The following is a 17130-nucleotide window of genomic DNA, read 5'->3' on the forward strand; positions in this document are numbered from 1 at the left end:
AAAGAGCCCACCAGAGACACCAGGCTCACAGGCCCTCTCCACCTGTGAAAAAAGGGCCATAGATCCATGGCAGACCACCAGCCTTGCCTGCAGAATGTCTCAGGTTAAATCCTTGGCATCTCCAGGTAGGAATGAGAAAAACCCCTACCCGAAAACCCTGGAGAGCTGCTGCCAGTGAGTTCAGACTCAGCTAAATGAACCAAGGGAAGGGGTGTTGCTGTGTTCCTAACCTGCAGATAGCACTATATATGGTGCTGGCATGCTATGTTGGCATTCATGAGATCTACACTAAAAGTTAAACTCTCAAGCTCACTAGACTCCATCACAATGGTACTGTTTTTGTTCTTTCCTGGACTACAAAAATGAGGGAAGGGGGAAGAGATTGTGATGTTCGCAGCAGGCTAGAAATATGTGGCTGGTAATATGTGTCTTCTGCTTGGTGGGCCCACAGTGTATGTCAGATTATACTAAATTTTAGAGGGAAAAGGAGTATGATGCAAAATAGAATGGCTTCACAAAAGACTTTGTGTTTGTGTGCGCGCTTTAAATTCGAATGACTGACATTAAATCAAATATTCCCTTTTACTAAGACCTTTAAGAACTGAAAATAAAATGTAAAACTACCAATGATTGGTTGCTGTTGCTGCTTAAATAACAACCTCAACCTGTCTTGAGTTATACTGTACACTCTATCGCACTCCTTCAGTGGAAGCCTGTGGATCTAAGCCTCAGCAGTAAAACCATGGTTGTGCACAAACAAATTTTGGTTCTACATAGAACCAGAGGCAAAGCACAGATCAGTTTCCGTTTACACAAAAGCAAGATTTTAGTGGTTCTGAAGAAGGTAAAATGCCACAAAATATTACAATGCTTCAGGCAAACAAAACAAAACTAAACAAAAAATCCTCAGTGACATCTCCAACTTATTTATGTTGGGCAGCATGAAGAATATCCTTATGGACATGTTTAGGGAGAGGCTTGTGCTGCAAGTGTTACCATGCTCCATTTGTTATGTGTCTTTGGCTACCCTCTTCCCCCTTCAAATCTGTAGACGTTTCATCCATGTTTTCAGTGATGGAAGAGAAAGGCCACCATGTTAATGAGATGACTTGAGCAATCACACAACACAAACAAGGGCAGGAAATAGTCTACATGTGCCAAGTCAGCAATCAGTCTTTAGTAAACAATTCATAATTTTTGCAGTCTCTTTGCAGATCATATGCAAATAGGGAGTGGGGCCTATGTGTACTAAACAAGTGCTTTTCTCTCGATCATTTTAACTAGCTTCTGAACCAGTTTGATTGAGTAGTAGTTGCAAACATGCTTATGAATATTATTATTTCAGAGCAGAAGAGGTCCTGGGAAAGGACGGGTTCATAATGGTACAACAGGTTCATCAAAGCTTTTCATCTGCACTTTAAACTGTTCATCAAAGTCCAGGGAAGTAAATAGCTCCCAGGATAAAGAAGTACTATAGAATGCCACAGAAATATTTGTTGCATTTGATATTATTAAGCAAAATATCTGAATAAAAAAATAAATATACAGAAATAAGACCAAAATAGGTCTACAGTGATATATAACATCCACCCTCTTATCATATCACAGAATTCTACTTTTAAATGTTTTAACACCTCTTTTCCTGAAGTGCATTATCAAGACTTTTTCAATTAGACCATAAAAGCATTTCTGATCACATTTACATATCATCTCTTTCTTTGTAATCCTAGTGTTACCAATGAATAGAATACCTGTAGCTGTGACCACATGCCATTATTGCTTTTTTATGGATACACGACTGAAAGCAGCAAAGGACTGCATTTGAATAAAATGTTGCTCTAGTCAGCATAATTATTACCACTAGGGAAACTGGACTCCCCCCCCCAAAAAAAAACCCAATACCTTCTCCAGAGGGTTGGGAGACCCTACAGAACAGCTCACAGGGAAGGGAGAGGGGAGATTCTTCTGTCAGGAAAGCATAAATGCTTGCAATGAAGGAATAATATCCTTCGTGCTATGTTGAATACAACCCATATTTCCCTCAAATTTTCATAGTATTCCAGAGTGGCTTTAGGGCTCTCAGATGGTAAAGGAAATCTTATTCAGTTAATTGCATGCTGTGCAGTGCGGACCTCAGCACACTTACTATAGAGTAAGTAGGCTCTATTGAACTCAACAGGACTTACTCCTGCACAGTGAATCCATTAGCAGTATAACCCTATGCAAGTTTACGCAGAAGTGAGTCCTCCTGGATGTGATTTCAGGTGAGTAAGCATAGGATAGCAGCCTACACTGAAAAATATTTGCATTTGAGTGAAACAATTCTCCCATGTGTGAAATACCTCTTCTAATATGGTGCTTTTTCTAAGTATTATGCATTAAAAGAATTAGCACTAAAAAATAAGACTGGAGGCACTTTTTGATTGATCAAAGATTGTCACACTGATTATTCTAACTGGTTGACTAGATCTGAAAGTCTCTTATCTGGGAGTAAGTCCCATTTAAGTCAGTTGGGCTGCATCTGAATAGACATGCACAGGATTGCACACTAAATGCTGCAGCATCAATATCCCACCCCCCACCTTTTAGACTAGTTGTAGCTGTAAAGGGAGCCACATAAAGATGAATGCAGCACTTGAGCAAAGAACCAGCTATTCCATCTCCAGATCGCAAAAATACAGATCTCTGTCTCTCTTTCTTTCTCACACACATACAAATAAATTTAAAGAGACACAAAATGCCAAAAAAGTGCAAAGAAATCCACATTCTTTCTCACATTCTCAGATGGGCATTGAAAATACATATTTCACAGCTGCTCAAACAACCATTGGTGCAAAGTATGGTTTTTGTGGCTCCACTTTTCAGAAGTCCATACAAATCAATTTGGAACATGCCCCCTTTCCCCCTTTATTTACGGCTTATACTTGAATTCTTAGGTTGCTTTCCGCATAGCCTCTTGCTTTAGAACAGAATGTACTTATAGCCATGCTGGCTCAGCTAGCTGGAATAAAAGTACTGGGATGATCCTTAGTTGCTATGTTTCCAGACACAGTGCTATTTGGATATAATACTCCTCACCTTTGGTTCTACACAAGAACCCAGAATTACAAGGAACCTATGTTTTATTCTGTCAGAGAAGTCTGTGCTGCATGACGTGCTGAGAGCTATGGCTGTGTTTATCCTCACAAAGTTGAAATGTCCTCTAATGTGGCATGCTATGCCAACAATAAAGTGTGGTTAACACCCAGAACTACTTTCAGTGGAGCCCATAAGGGGCTCTTGGGCAAAGAAAAGCAACAGTTATGAATAAACCCTCTTTAGAACTCACTTTGTCATAACCGAGAGCAGCCCAAAGACTTTGGGAGATGGCAGAGTGCTAAGGCACTGAGGATGTTGTTATTACCTTGTGCCATTTCTTAAAGAAAGAAAGAAAGAAAGAAAGAAAGAAAGAAAGAAAGAAAAGGTGCTCACTTTTAACATTTGAAAAAAGGTGCTGGTACTGCATACCCTTGAGTACCCCCAGAAAAAAAACACTGCCTTGTGCAACACAGTGCCTTTCTACCCATGCAAATATCTGCCATGGAACAAACATGTCTTATTCGCCTTGCAAGAACCTCTGCATTTTAAAAACTCATGTGGAGCTCTATCCCTTTTCTCTTCGAGAAGAACAATAAGAGTCATGATTACACTCAATAGGCTTCAGTGCCATATATATGCTGATGAAGGCTCCGTTTACAACTTGCTGTTAGTAAGAAGAAGGGAAAAAAACCAAACAAAGGAATGCTGAAACAATTTGATTTGGTCTTTTTAAAAAATAAAATAAATGCAGAGACAGCTTAGGCCATTTCTGCCTGAGGGGCCCAGTGTCCGACTGAGCAGGACTCTGATTCAGTTGATGCACCAGTTGCCCCACTTGAGAATGAGCCCTCAGCACACATATAGCACTTCTTCATTGTGCCAGCCTGCAGATGTGGTTCTTGTTTTATTTATTTATATTTTAAAAATATTTCTATACCACAATTTCATTTTTTTAAAAACCAATGTGGTTCACAACCATTAAAATGCAATAAGACTAAAGCAATAAAATAAAATAAAATAAAAAATCATTACCAGCTGACTATTACAGAAAAGCTTTATTCTTAATTGTCTGCTTAAGCATGGCAGCAAACACTTGAAAGTCAATACAGACGGTGCCTGCTGAATCTCTATTGGAGGAACATCCCCCCCATAACCCTGAAGGCTTGGTTTTATGTTGATGTCACATGAGCCTGATCAGTTCATGGAACAACCAGCCATGCTCCTACAGATGATCTCAGTGACTGAGCTGGGATATAAGGGTTCAGGCCGTCCCTAAGTTATCCTGGACCTAAGTTGTCTTGTAAATAAATGCAAGGACCTTGAATCTGGCTCAGTAGTAGATGGTCAACCAGTGCAACTGTTTTAACAGTGGTGTCCCATGTTGGCAGTTGTGTGGCCCATTAGAAGTTTTGCTGACACACTCTTCACCAGCTGGAGCTTCCAGACCAAGCCCAAGGGCAGCCTTGGGGTTACCAACACATGGACTACTGTGGTCTACCATCACTGCTGGAGTCTGAGGCTGATTCCCTTCCAGCTTCTCCTTCCAGCTCCACAACCATGCAGCAAAATGTCACTGTGGAATAGGCTGCACAGGCTGTTTAAATGAAGGGGACTGCACTGGAAGGGGAGTTGGTAAACTGTTTCCGTTAACTGGTTTTCTTTTTGAACATTCAGTTTGGATGTTGGTGGAGATGTAGATTTAAAATGCTGTATTTCTGTTGGATTTAATAGGATTAAATTAGACTTAAGTGAAATGGTTTGGCTTAATTGTGTTATGGTACTGGCTGATAGTGATGTAGATTAATTTATGTTGAAATAGCTGATAAACAGAGCCCCTCAACTACTAACTCTTATTTTTGGATTTCAAAAAGAAAAAGAGTATGCATGAAACACTCAGAGAAAGTAAGCCACGGAAACTCTTTATCTCTGTTGTGTTCAAATGAAGATTACTGGAGGGGAAATAAAATCAAAATCCTAGTCCCTTCTTAAATATTGCATAGCAAGGATAACCAGAATGCTTTCGTGAGATATAAAAATGGACAAAGCAGCATGCAAAAAGAACCAAAACCTGAAATGATGCTTTACGTTTTTCTTTTTCTTTTATAGCAACATAATATTTCTTTCACATCATGCTTTACCAAAATAGAAACAGATTGTCTCTAGGCTCACAAACGCAGAAGAAAATTCTGTCATCCATTACTGCTACATTCCTATATATTTCTGAAAAATAATATTTTCACTATTATTGATTGAATGTGTTGTTTGCTTTTGTGCAGGAAAAATAATAATATATAGTCACACAATGAAAAAGATACAATAAAGCAGCAAATGAAATACATTTTAAAAATAATAATAGATAAAACGAACAACTCAGCAAATACCAACTGTGATAATAATTTAAAAATCAAACTGATAATGGAAAAGCTTGAAGAAAGAGGTAGATTTTCACTGGTTGGTGAAAGAAGACAAATGTTTCCCCTTAGCTGTTGATTCTGTGGAGTGGTTGCTATCAAAGAAAAAGTCCTGCTCCTTAGCCCTTAAGGATTTATTTTTTAAATGCATATTGCTGCACAATGAAGAGCTGAATTTAAGACTGGGAAAATGAGAAACTGAGGGTACTGAAACTGGCAGATCCTACCACCTATCAACTGAATCACTGATGAGAAGATCCTTCCATACTTTGCTGGGTGAAAGAAAAATAAATATATCAATAGATAAGAAATATTTAAGGCAGAGGAAGGTTTGGGGCTCTGCTGTTACATATGGTAATTGCAATATTTGCATAAGTGGATGCAAAACACCTTGAAATTATTTGGTTAATTGAACAATATAGAAATTAAAGTGTCTAAGACAATTCTCTATCAACTTATTGTCTAATAGCTCCCATTCTAAGTATAGCTTCTGGCTTAATTCTTCAGCACAAACATTTGAAAATAATCCATGATTAAGGAGGATACAATCCTGGGGGTACAAACATTTCCAAAAAGTAATCAAGACAATTTCAAATATATGTACACATATATTGCTGTATTGCCTACAATGAACTTCCCAGCAGTAATGAAGTTTTGCAACTACCGATTATAACTGGTGTCGGCAGCATTGATTTTTCTTTGTTGTTGTCTTTGACTGGTAAAAGGATTGCACATCCCTTCTTCCATGCGACAGAGGGACATGTGAATATTGGTAAGTTAAGTTTAATACAACCAAAGATCTGTCTCCTGTAACATCGCCACAGGTTTTTTTTTTGCAAGCTTGCTATATTAGGTTCTGTTTGTACAATTGGGACTGTAAACACTACAAAATGCGGTGAGTTCATCACTATCTACAAAGCCATCTACGTTTCGTTTCCTAGCAAAGTCATTTTGCAGTAGAACTTCATTTGTTTTTATCACTGCAGTGGATAGACTTCTGTAATCACCTGCAGTTAGTGCGTCTTCTGCTGGAGGGTGGGCCTTGGGAAGTCTCCAATGGTGCCAACTACTGATGGCATGTGTAAATTGAACTAGGCCAAAAAGTCAGAGTTCAGCACCACTCTTTAAGTGGGAAAAGCCAATGGGTTAGGTCAGAAAGAGCATACAATGGTAGAACTTTCAAAATAGGACAGCTTTCTTCTATTCCCGACTGCTTGGGAGCAAAACCCTAATACACTGGTGGGGACCCTTTTTCAGTCCCAGTTCCATCAGGAGCAACTTCTAGGTCCCAGTGCAAAAGTAGGCAGTGCAGTGGATGTGTGGACTAGGGAGAACCATCTGAGAGTCAAATAGGGAAGTCCTGAGGACAGTATATGGCCCCTGACCCTGAGATTCACCATCCCTGCTTTAATGAGACTTGGTTCCTCTAAAACGGCATTACAGAGACAGAACAACTTCATCTTTTGTTAGAGAGGCAAGGAAATCTCAACTCAGTTCACCTCTCGCTAGTTAAGAGTTATCTAACTGCTTTACCAGATTATCTGGTCTGGTAATGGAGCCTTAGTGAAAGTGTCTATTCCACAGTGCTGAAATATGTTTTCATTCCCATACATTTAGTTCTTGAAAACAGGCAGGAACATTAAACAAAATAATAGAAATGATAGCATCACCACTACTGCTACTGCTGCTACTATTATTATAAACAACGTGTTTTTATGCAATTTTTTCAGTCATCTCTTGACAGGCAGCAAAAGCAGTCCAATAATCAATATAGATATGTAGGACTAATAAATAAAATCTTTCCCATGCTGACCTAATGCTATTTATCTTTCCCCAATGTTTCTTAGTGGCACAGGCTTGTGCACACACAAAACTAGGAACATTCTTGCCAGGATTAACCCCTTTGCCTATATTATTGTTGTTGTCCTGTTCACAAGTTCTCTAATATACATATATATAGTATACAAACCCAACCTTGCTGTAACATTTTCTTCCCTATTAATTTTGATGTGAGGGAAGTGTGTAATGGCCATTAATATCTAGCCTCCATATGGAACTTGGCAGTTCCAGTTGCCTAGCAACCACCAGCCGACTTTGTGTGAGAAACAGAAAGCTGCGGCAAGATTAGGAAGGGTTAGATGCTTTCACATTGCCAGGCTGGGCAGAAAGCTTAAAGGAATCTACACAGAAAACTGACCCGGAAAGCTGAGATACACTAACTTTCCCCGCGTATCCTAATTCATTCACGTCACTGGAAGGCACTAAACCTCACATTATGCAGGATATCTTTGACTGATCTCCCAAAGTGTCATTTTCACTTAAAAGCTAGCACAGGTGTGCTGGTGGTGTGTTGCTGGGTAGGCGTGGGTATGCGCAGGTTTTTGTGTGAATTGGATTAGAGCAGCACTACAGGGGGAAGGAAGGACAACCTTTCCTCCCCGCCATTTTCTGAATTTAAATTTCGCCCCCTCGGGGAGAAAAATGCAGGTGCCTGTATTTTCCCACAGTGGGCTACACAGCAGCTGAGGGGGATTTTGAGAGCACATAGGACAGGGTTAAATCCCTTTCCCCCAGCACTGATGCTTCAATCCAATTTTGGGGCCTCCGAGGCGGCTGCTTAGTGAAAATACATTTGTTGGGAGATCAGAGATCTCGCACATAATATGTAGTTTGGCCTTAATATTGTACTGTCTGCAGCTCAGAGGGTGGCCCCAAACTAGATTTTAAAGCCTTATTGCTTTTTTATTTGCTATTTAGTTTTCTTGCAGCTCAGCATTACTCCTAGACCATTTAAATGCGCAAGCATTTCTAGAGGGTTGTTTATACAAACTAAGCAATGGCTGTTTTCAACCTAAACTTCCCATGGTTAGGAATGTCAGTTTTAAATAGCCAAACAAAGACAAAAGGCGCTTGTGCATTTTGTTGTCCTGCTATGCAAAATGCCACCTTATGCTTTGGGTTGGTTTTATATATATATATATATATATATATATATATATATATATATATATATATATATTGTTTCTAACTGCCGTGGAAAAGAGGAATAACCAATACATGAAGAAATGATGGGTTACCACTGAAATTTATGGAAAACCATACACAGAATTCTGTCTGAGTTTAATTGGAAATTTAAGGTGTCATCCAATAGTCCTTGGAAAAGCATCTTGAGGGCCATAGTGCAGATGGGATCTCCATCTCTGACATCAGGGAAAAGTAAAGTGTGGCAATTCCACCTCTTTCTTCCCCTTCCTCTTCCTACTCCTCTCATAATTATCATGGTGATTGAGGCTGCAATTCTATAATCACTTATCCTCTGACATCAGGGATGGAGCTCAGAGATCAAAATCCAGTGTTGGATATTAACCACCAGCCCTGTCACTTCTCGATCCTCTGAAACCTTAGCCCAGCCAACATCAGGGTTCTGTCACTGACAGAGTCAAAGGGGTGACATGGATTACAGCTAGGGTGGGGATGCCAGAAGCTGGGTGGACACAACGTTGAACACATCATCTACTGGAAGGATAGGTCAGTTTCTCAAATGTACACACCTGTGCTTTACTACAAATTCAACATGGCTACAATTTTCAAGTTAGATGAAAGCTGGTGGTGGGGGGTAGGGAACACGTTAAACAGCAATATTTCACAAGAAACTACAGAGTACCTTTAGATTGTGGGTAATGTAATGTGTACATGTAGGAGTGCGCTGAAGTCAGAGTAAACAGTAATTTGTACACATCCTTAGTTTAAGGTAGACTATTCACCAATACCACCCAGGATGCAATATTGCAATATGCCTTTCAAGATACACACAAAATACAAATAAGCCAACTGGAATAGACTCCTACTTCAAATATAATTAGAACAATTTATCTTGAGGAATTCCATTAATTGAATGCACAAATCTAGTGACACAGAAGTGTGTCATTTGCTCTGTTGACTATGCCAGAGCACTTGAACTAACTAGATCAAAGGAAGTACCATAAAGAAGTTAGATACACTTTTCTGCACCTAGGATTGAATATATATGTATAAAAGACAGAGTACAGACACCTGTGCTGACACGACATCACAAAAGATAACAGCATTATGCTGACACTGCAGAAAGAGATGTCAGTGCACAGATGCAATATCAGTGTGCAAAGCAACTTCTAGCCAATTCTAGTTAAGGAGGTTTGTGTGCCATTTCCACAGATCTAATCCCTATAGAAGAAAAGGGCAGATGCAATACAGTGTCTACTCAAAAGTACATCTCACTGACTTCCAGGTCATATGCACAGAATTGCAGCCTTACAGTGCAAGCCTATGTATAGCACTTCAATGAGTTCAACAAATCCATTGAGTTCCATACATTTACTCCCAGGGAAGTGGGTATAGGATTGCAGCTTTAATCTCTGCTGGTTTTTCACAAGTCCACACCAGTGCAGGCATTCCATGTTTGTGGCTGGCTCCCCATGGTAAGCATGTGGGCTTTGCAAAATAAAGCTACTTGCCTTTTTCTATAATATACACCACACCTAACTGTGTGCCATGTTTAATAAAACATCAAATTTATCAGGAATGCAGCAGCTAGGTGGCTACTGTCTGGTACAAACCAAGACAGGTAATATTATAACTATTTCATGCCAGCTTCACTTGTTATATCTTTGTTTCGGGATTCAGTCCAAGGCATTTGTTTTACAGCACAGTCCAGTACATGCCTAAAGGGCACCCCCAAGGAATACTTAAGCCAAAGGCTGTGGGAGGTGATCAAAGAGGGCCCTTTGAACCCAATAATACCTTGGGTATAACCAATCAAAATTTCCTCACATGCTCATGCCAACTTAAGCCACTCCAAGCCAATTAGAATTACCCTACAGTGTGATGCAGGCAAAAAAAGAGGTGTTCCAAAGGCCAATCAGTGGCTTCCCCAAAAAATTCGTACTCTGCCCCATAAACAATGACTAGCAAAGCCTACACTATATAGGGAGGGAAGGTGCTGCCAGAATAGAAGAGAAGCAGCAGCTGGAGGGCAGCCACCCATTCCCAGTTGGATACTAAAACCCATGTCTCTCATAACAGCTTCTATTCCAGGATAAACTGCACAAGGCCTGACCCAGGAGGGGTGTGTGTATGGCAAATTCAGCCCCACTCTAGAGTGGGAGCGGCATATTCCCAGCATCTGTTCTCTTTCAGCTTGCAGTGAAAGAAAAGAGCGTTGTCCAGTGATCACCAACTTGAAAATGAAGACTCTAAAGGGAATAAGATTGTGGCGTTTGATTCAAGAGAAAATTAGAGTTTATTTACAATCTGCACTTGAATGGATTTTCTTTAATGGATTTCCTCAGTGTAGTTTACAGGAGCAGGTCTCATAATGGCAAGGGTGCTGTTTAAACAAGCAATAAAATTTATTAACTTCTAGAAGCATCCAAATGCTCCTCCAAGGCCCAGAACGCTACAAAAGCATTACTCAGAACACAAATCAGAGAACATAAAGAGATTCACTGGTAGTTATTCCCATTTGTCCACCTGTCTGTTTATCTTTGTTCATTCTCTACAAGTTAATTTAACTGTTACAATATAGTGTTAAATCAAAATCGTGTCCTAAAAAAACTCCACTGAGCATCAACAGGCCACGCAGTACTTGAAGACACGTAGTAGAACTTTGTGGTATTATATCACCAGGAACAGAGACCTCCTGCTTTGCCTTGGCAAACAGAAGAAAGGAGGAGACAGAATACTTTTCTTTTTCGGAATAATAAAGCCTCTCCTCCTACCAGAGGGGAGGAGTTGTGAGCGGGAGCCGGTTCCCATGTTGGCAGAGGGCATACTCGGCCCCCTGCGTCAGTTTACCGGCTGCTGCGCTGTGCCAATCAGCCAGCCAACCGTGCCCACGTGCTGCTGCCTGGAGTCGTCGGTGTTAAGTTGTGGGTGAACATATCAGATGACACAGCAATTCTTCAAACAGCTGTGTTTATTCACAGGCCAGAACAGAACTGAACTGAAGGATTCAGTCAGCCTGCTTATATAGAGCTCCAGTACAACGTAACTGTAACAATTTTCTAAAACTATCCAATCACTGAACGTCACTCTCGATCCCTTATTTGCATAACTATCTACAGTATCCCCCTGCTGGCCCAGGGTGAGAACTTCAGTACATAACAGTCGGATCACCCGCCCACCCTCCCTTTAGGTCATATTTATGCTTTTGACCTTGCTATGGACTTTGGTTGGTTGCCCTGGTTGCCCAGAGGGCCTGGTAGGAATTTTTTATCCATTTGGCAAATTGGCAACAGCCTCTTGGTTTTTCGCCTACCTCGTAGCAAATCGGGTATTGGCGGTTAGGCATTGGAATATGTGTTGTGTGTTGGAGGGCAGGTTGTGGCCATCACCTACCCCTCCCCTTGTTGGGTATTCCGTTAAAGGAATCCTGTGGTCGTGGATCCTGTCCGATGCCCTGCTGGTGGCTAGGGCCATGACACGACCCCCGGTGACATCAGGGGAAGCTTCCAATTGTATTTGCATCAACAAGCTCCTCCCATTGGCTGTTAAGCTTCAGGTGACTCCCCGCTGAGCGGGGTGGAGTCAAATATACCTTGTTTGATCCAATGCCTATGCCAATACCATTCACATACTGTAACTAATAAAGTTGTGGCCTTCTTGGCCCATTAACCTAAAATACATGTGTCCTTGAGTCTTATTTATCCCTAAGCGGGTGACAGGTCCTTGACTCACAACTAAATGCTGCTTACGGCCAGTAATGCATTGCACTGGTGTGGGGCCACAGGGGTGTAGAAAGCTGCCTTATACTAAGTTCATTGGTTCATTTAGCTCAGTATTGTCTGCTCAGTTTTATCTGACTTTTAGCAGCTCTCCAGGGTTTCAGAAAATGCACTTCTGTATGTGCCCACATGTGCCCATGGTACATGTATGCTACTAAAGATTCCTTGTTTACTCTAATACAAGCATCAGGTGCATGTGTTTCCAAATCAAAGGTAGCACTACAAAAGCATATTGCAACAATCCAGCCTGGTGCAGCATAACTCAACTGATATCTCGGTGGATATAAATCACCATACTGTTCAACGATATGCAGTTGAATGTGTGGGCGCGAATGTGCGCTTCCTGCCATAGCCCCAGACCAGGCCTAATCAGACAGAATCTGAATCACTCTCTGGTTGAAATAATGGATGAACATACATGGATGCTGTGAAGTTCAAAGCCAAAATTCACAGAACCAAAGTTAAAAGAAGGTTTATCAAGGGATTCTCCAAATATGTGACAGGGCTTAAGGCTCAGTTTCCAAGAACCTCTACTCAGAAGTAATTCCCACTGAGTTTAATGAGACTTACTCCATGGTAGATGTGATTAGGATGTCAGGCTTGGGAAGCTGCTTCAATGAGTGTTTTAGATCTCCCCTGTCATCTGAGACAATCTGAACTGATTTTTTCTTTTCTAAACTTACTTGCATACATGACTCATTTGCCTTCCTATAACAAAAGAGTTCTCAGAGTGGCTCACAAAATAAAAACAATTTAAAACAACCACCAAATGCATAAAACAATACACATAACACTGCTTTGAAACAACTCTGGGTTAAGATTTGAAAGATTTTTTTTTAAAGCAAAAGACAAAGCAACAGAGCTAAACAAGCATAAGATTTTAAAAGCCAGTGAAAATAAAAAGGTCTTTGTGTGGCACCAAAGACACCCCCATCCCAAATAAAGGGGGGGGGGAGGGGATAGCCTTGGCTCTTTCTTTTGTGTCTCAAAGCCCTGCAAATGATTTTATTTATTTATTTAATGTATTTATCCCATACTATATGGGATCTTATTTACTATATGGGATAACATTTCACATGCAAGTTTCTCTAGTCAGTAAATTTAGGACAAACAATATGAAGTAGCAAACAATCTGTTTAAATATTTGACAAAGATGGCAGGGGTGGGGTGGAGAAATTAAATTAAGTTTGCATTTAAAGGTGAACCTACCAAATTCATGATTTCTAAAAGAATACATGAAATGACACACAGCTGTCCTTTGAAATTCACATTTCTCCTAATTTCCCCAGCCCAGTAAAAAAAAAATGCATAAAGTAGGGTAAAGTGTGCATAAAATCTGTGAAAATGGCATATGGAAAAGAATTATATTGGGTAAACATCTTTGCAAAATTGTGTATATTAGGAAAAGTTGCATAGAAAAATAATTTGTTAGGGAAAAAATTACACTAATACGCTGAGGAAATTACAGTGTTACCTCGGGTTAAGTACTTAATTCGTACCGGAGGTCCGTACTTAACCTGAAACTGTTTTTAGCCTGAAGCACCACTTTAGCTAATGGGGCCTCCTGCTGCCACCGTGCCACCGGAGCACGATTTCTGTTCTCATCCTGAAGCAAAGTTCTTAACCCAAGGTACTATTTCTGGGTAGCGGAGTCTGTAACCTGAAGCGTATGTAACCTGAGGTAGCACTATACATGTGTGTCGTCCCCCCACCTCCAGAAATGTGGAGAACTGAATTTAAGATTGGAAAAAATGAGAAACTGAGAGAGCAAAAATTGACAAATTCATCCATCCCTAGTGTTGGCGAAATGAACTAATCTTAATAGGGATAACTTTCCAGCTGTATAGCTAAGAACCTGCCACTTCCTTTCTTCCCCTTTCTTCCCTACTGCCAGCCAGGCATAGAAACAGATTTTGATGTGGCTGTATTATTCAGAAAACCCAGGTGCTTTGAGTTGAGCACTTTTAGCTGCCATGCATAATAAAAATGATTTTGAAAAGCATAGAGCTACATTTCAGAAACTTTTTTTTTAAGAATCTGAGAAAAAGGTTAGAGTGGCATGAAAAATTTGTAATGTGTACAAGAGAAATAAGGACAGAAGCTAGCTTTGAACAGAAAGTCATGATGGATAAATCCATTTGGAATTCATGAAATAAGGACAATTTTTTATCCAATAATATGAAATAATTATTATTATTTTTGCAAATGATGAGCAGTCTGGAAATACAGAAGACAATCAGATGTTCCCTACATTCATGTCAAAGTGATTTTATGAAGCTTTTTTGAATATGAAGTGTACTTAAAGAAATAAATGCAGGGTTCAGTCCGGCCTCCATACATGCTCTCTTTCATTGACATGAGAAACCTAAAAGTGTTTGGTCAGTTGCTCAGAGAACCTGAAAGTGATTAACTTTTCCTTGGTTGCTTGGGAAGTGGGGTGGGGAAATGGATGGCCAATTTGACATGAACTAAATCCAATTCAGATTACAGTGGTACCTTGGGTTACATACGCTTCAGGTTACATATGCTTCAGGTTACAGACTCCGCTAACCCAGAAATATTACCTCAGGTTAAGAACTTTGCTTCAGGTTAAGAACAGAAATCGTGCTCCAGCGCTGTGGCAGCAGCAGGAGGCCCCATTAGCTAAAGTGGTGCTTCAGGTTAAGAACAGTTTCAGGTTAAGAACAGACGTCCGGAATGAATTAAGTACTTAACCCGAGGTAACACTGTAATTTCCTCATCTATCTGCCTTGTTAATTTTCTTAGCACAGAGGCTACTTTTCCTTCTTGTATCAACCTTGAACTCTCCCAGATGAACTACAATTTTGATTAATTAGGTTTAGATGTTTTATATCCATGGCTGCATCTAATTGTTAACTGATTGTTATGATCTTAATTTCAATTGCCTGGTCATGTGTTGGGAAACAAAAGATGATCAAAATGAAACATTGTTGATTTGACCCTCTTGAGGACAAATGCTGAAGCAGTAAATACAAGTTTTATTTCCAATATATTGATCATTGCTATTGTACCCATGCCTCCATTCCATCAGCTGTTCTGCTTTCAAACAACATCGATCTCACCATTTGGAATGTAACATATTTCTGTATGTTAATTTTAACTAATATAGGTAAATTTACGCACACCCCTCCCCAAAGATATGCATTTTTGTACATGCTGTTTTGTTGGAGAACTGTATTGCAACATTTGGATAAGTGCAAATTTCAAAGGATAGTTGGGTTTCAGTTTCTGCATTGGTTTGAGAAGTGTGAATTAGGTCACTTCTTATTTAAATGTAAACAGAATTGCATTAGTAAGTTTCTTTAAGGAGCTTTGCACACTGCAGTTCAGAATCGTGACCACGACATCCAGCCCACTATTTGCAAAACCTTGCAGCTGCACAAGGCAGGGCATTACCTTCACTGTTGCAGTTTGCTTGTGATTTGTCAGCTAGAATTTATACATTTTGCAGGAACATTGAGAAACCACGAAGGTTCAAACAGCAGCTCAGAAATAGAGCTGACATTTAACTTCTGCTTCTATACCCACTGAAGATGTCAGCTAAACCCACCAAAATCAGTGATATTTTCCTATAATCCCAAAGAGGCTTCATGCCATTTTAAGAACAATCTTAGAGCCAAGCCTGTCTTTCAGAACGTGTCAGGCAGAATATTTGTCATTTTCAAGGGCATCATGAGAATCCAATGTTCTTTACACACACAAAAAGGCCTCAGATGTGAAGGCTTCTGTTCTCATTGAGATGATAAACCTGTGCTTGTGCTGTACTTCTTCAGACTGTAGGAAACGGTTCAATTAATTGGATGTCAGTCCATTACAAAAAACAACAGCACCCATGCACTAAAATGCAAGCAGAAGAGTCAATACTGGCTAGCACTGAGCTCCAATGACAATCCCCACTACTTTTCACAACCCTTCAAATGGTATGAAATTGGAGGAGACTTGAATGTTGAACCATCGTCTCCTCCCACAAAGCAGAAGGACGGCAGTGATCATTATCCTTTCTCTGACTGGTAATGGCCTCTTCTCTGTAGTGTAAACAGGTGCATTACATTTACGTGTTGGGTATTCAGGGTGGGGGCTGGGTTTGAAGGTCATCTCTGAGGTCCTGCTAAGGTGTTGGCCTCAGATGCCTGGCGATGCTAACCTCTGACACTGGTTTTGACCCGCTAGTTTACAGGGACAATTTTTTGATCAAAAACATAGTAAGATTATCATATTATTTCATGTTCTATGAGCACATAATAACACGATCATATTAAATTCAACTTTTAAACCACAAAGCTGGTTGATGTTCATATTGGTCAAAGGAAGGAAAATGAGAGTGCAGTGAAGAGGAATCTATATTGCTCAGAATTATGCAAAGAGTTACAATGAGGTAATAGAGGCAGGAGTTCTGATTGAAAAACCCCAAACCTTTTTTTGTCTGATCTGCACTGCTGAGGATAAAATGAGTCTCAGATGCTTTTCTTCTAAGCTAATCCCTGATTTGTTTCAACAATCATGTGTGCCAATGTTCTGTAGTGCTTAGGATGGAGAATTATTTAGAGATGTAATGTGAAACTACAGATTTCCTTTATCCATCACAGCTTGCATGCTGAATGTCAATCTTTGTAGATACAGCAATTCATCTAAGAAAATCCATAGATCCAAAAAGTACCGATTCCTGTTTCTTGTTAACGCTTTGAGTACTGTACAAAAAAGTGAAAGACAACAGTTCTTACAGTTGAGTAAGTGTGAGAATACTTAGAAGGGGGGAGGGAGTGAGGGAGAGACTGCAGATCAGTTTAAAGGAATGTGGTCTGCAATGTAGGAATAACTCCTAGACATTATTGATGAATTCAAGAACATTGACTAGAGTT

General features: G+C 40.0%; 1 protein-coding gene and 1 long non-coding RNA gene across 8 annotated transcripts in view; one reads left to right on the forward strand and one right to left on the reverse strand.

Annotated features, from left to right (window-relative positions):
- The window catches only part of EYS (eyes shut homolog), a 476514-nt gene that overhangs the window by 220177 nt on the left and 239207 nt on the right, over positions 1 to 17130 (reverse strand). The window lies entirely within an intron of this gene.
- Positions 10026 to 10982, forward strand: LOC310759815. The gene is made up of 2 exons (XR_014546520.1): positions 10026 to 10092; positions 10563 to 10982. It is a non-coding gene; the product is annotated as an uncharacterized lncRNA (long non-coding RNA).

This window comes from Podarcis filfolensis, assembly GCF_964270895.1.
Source record: "Podarcis filfolensis genome assembly, chromosome: 3".
NCBI classification, from domain to species: Eukaryota; Metazoa; Chordata; class Lepidosauria; order Squamata; family Lacertidae; genus Podarcis; species Podarcis filfolensis.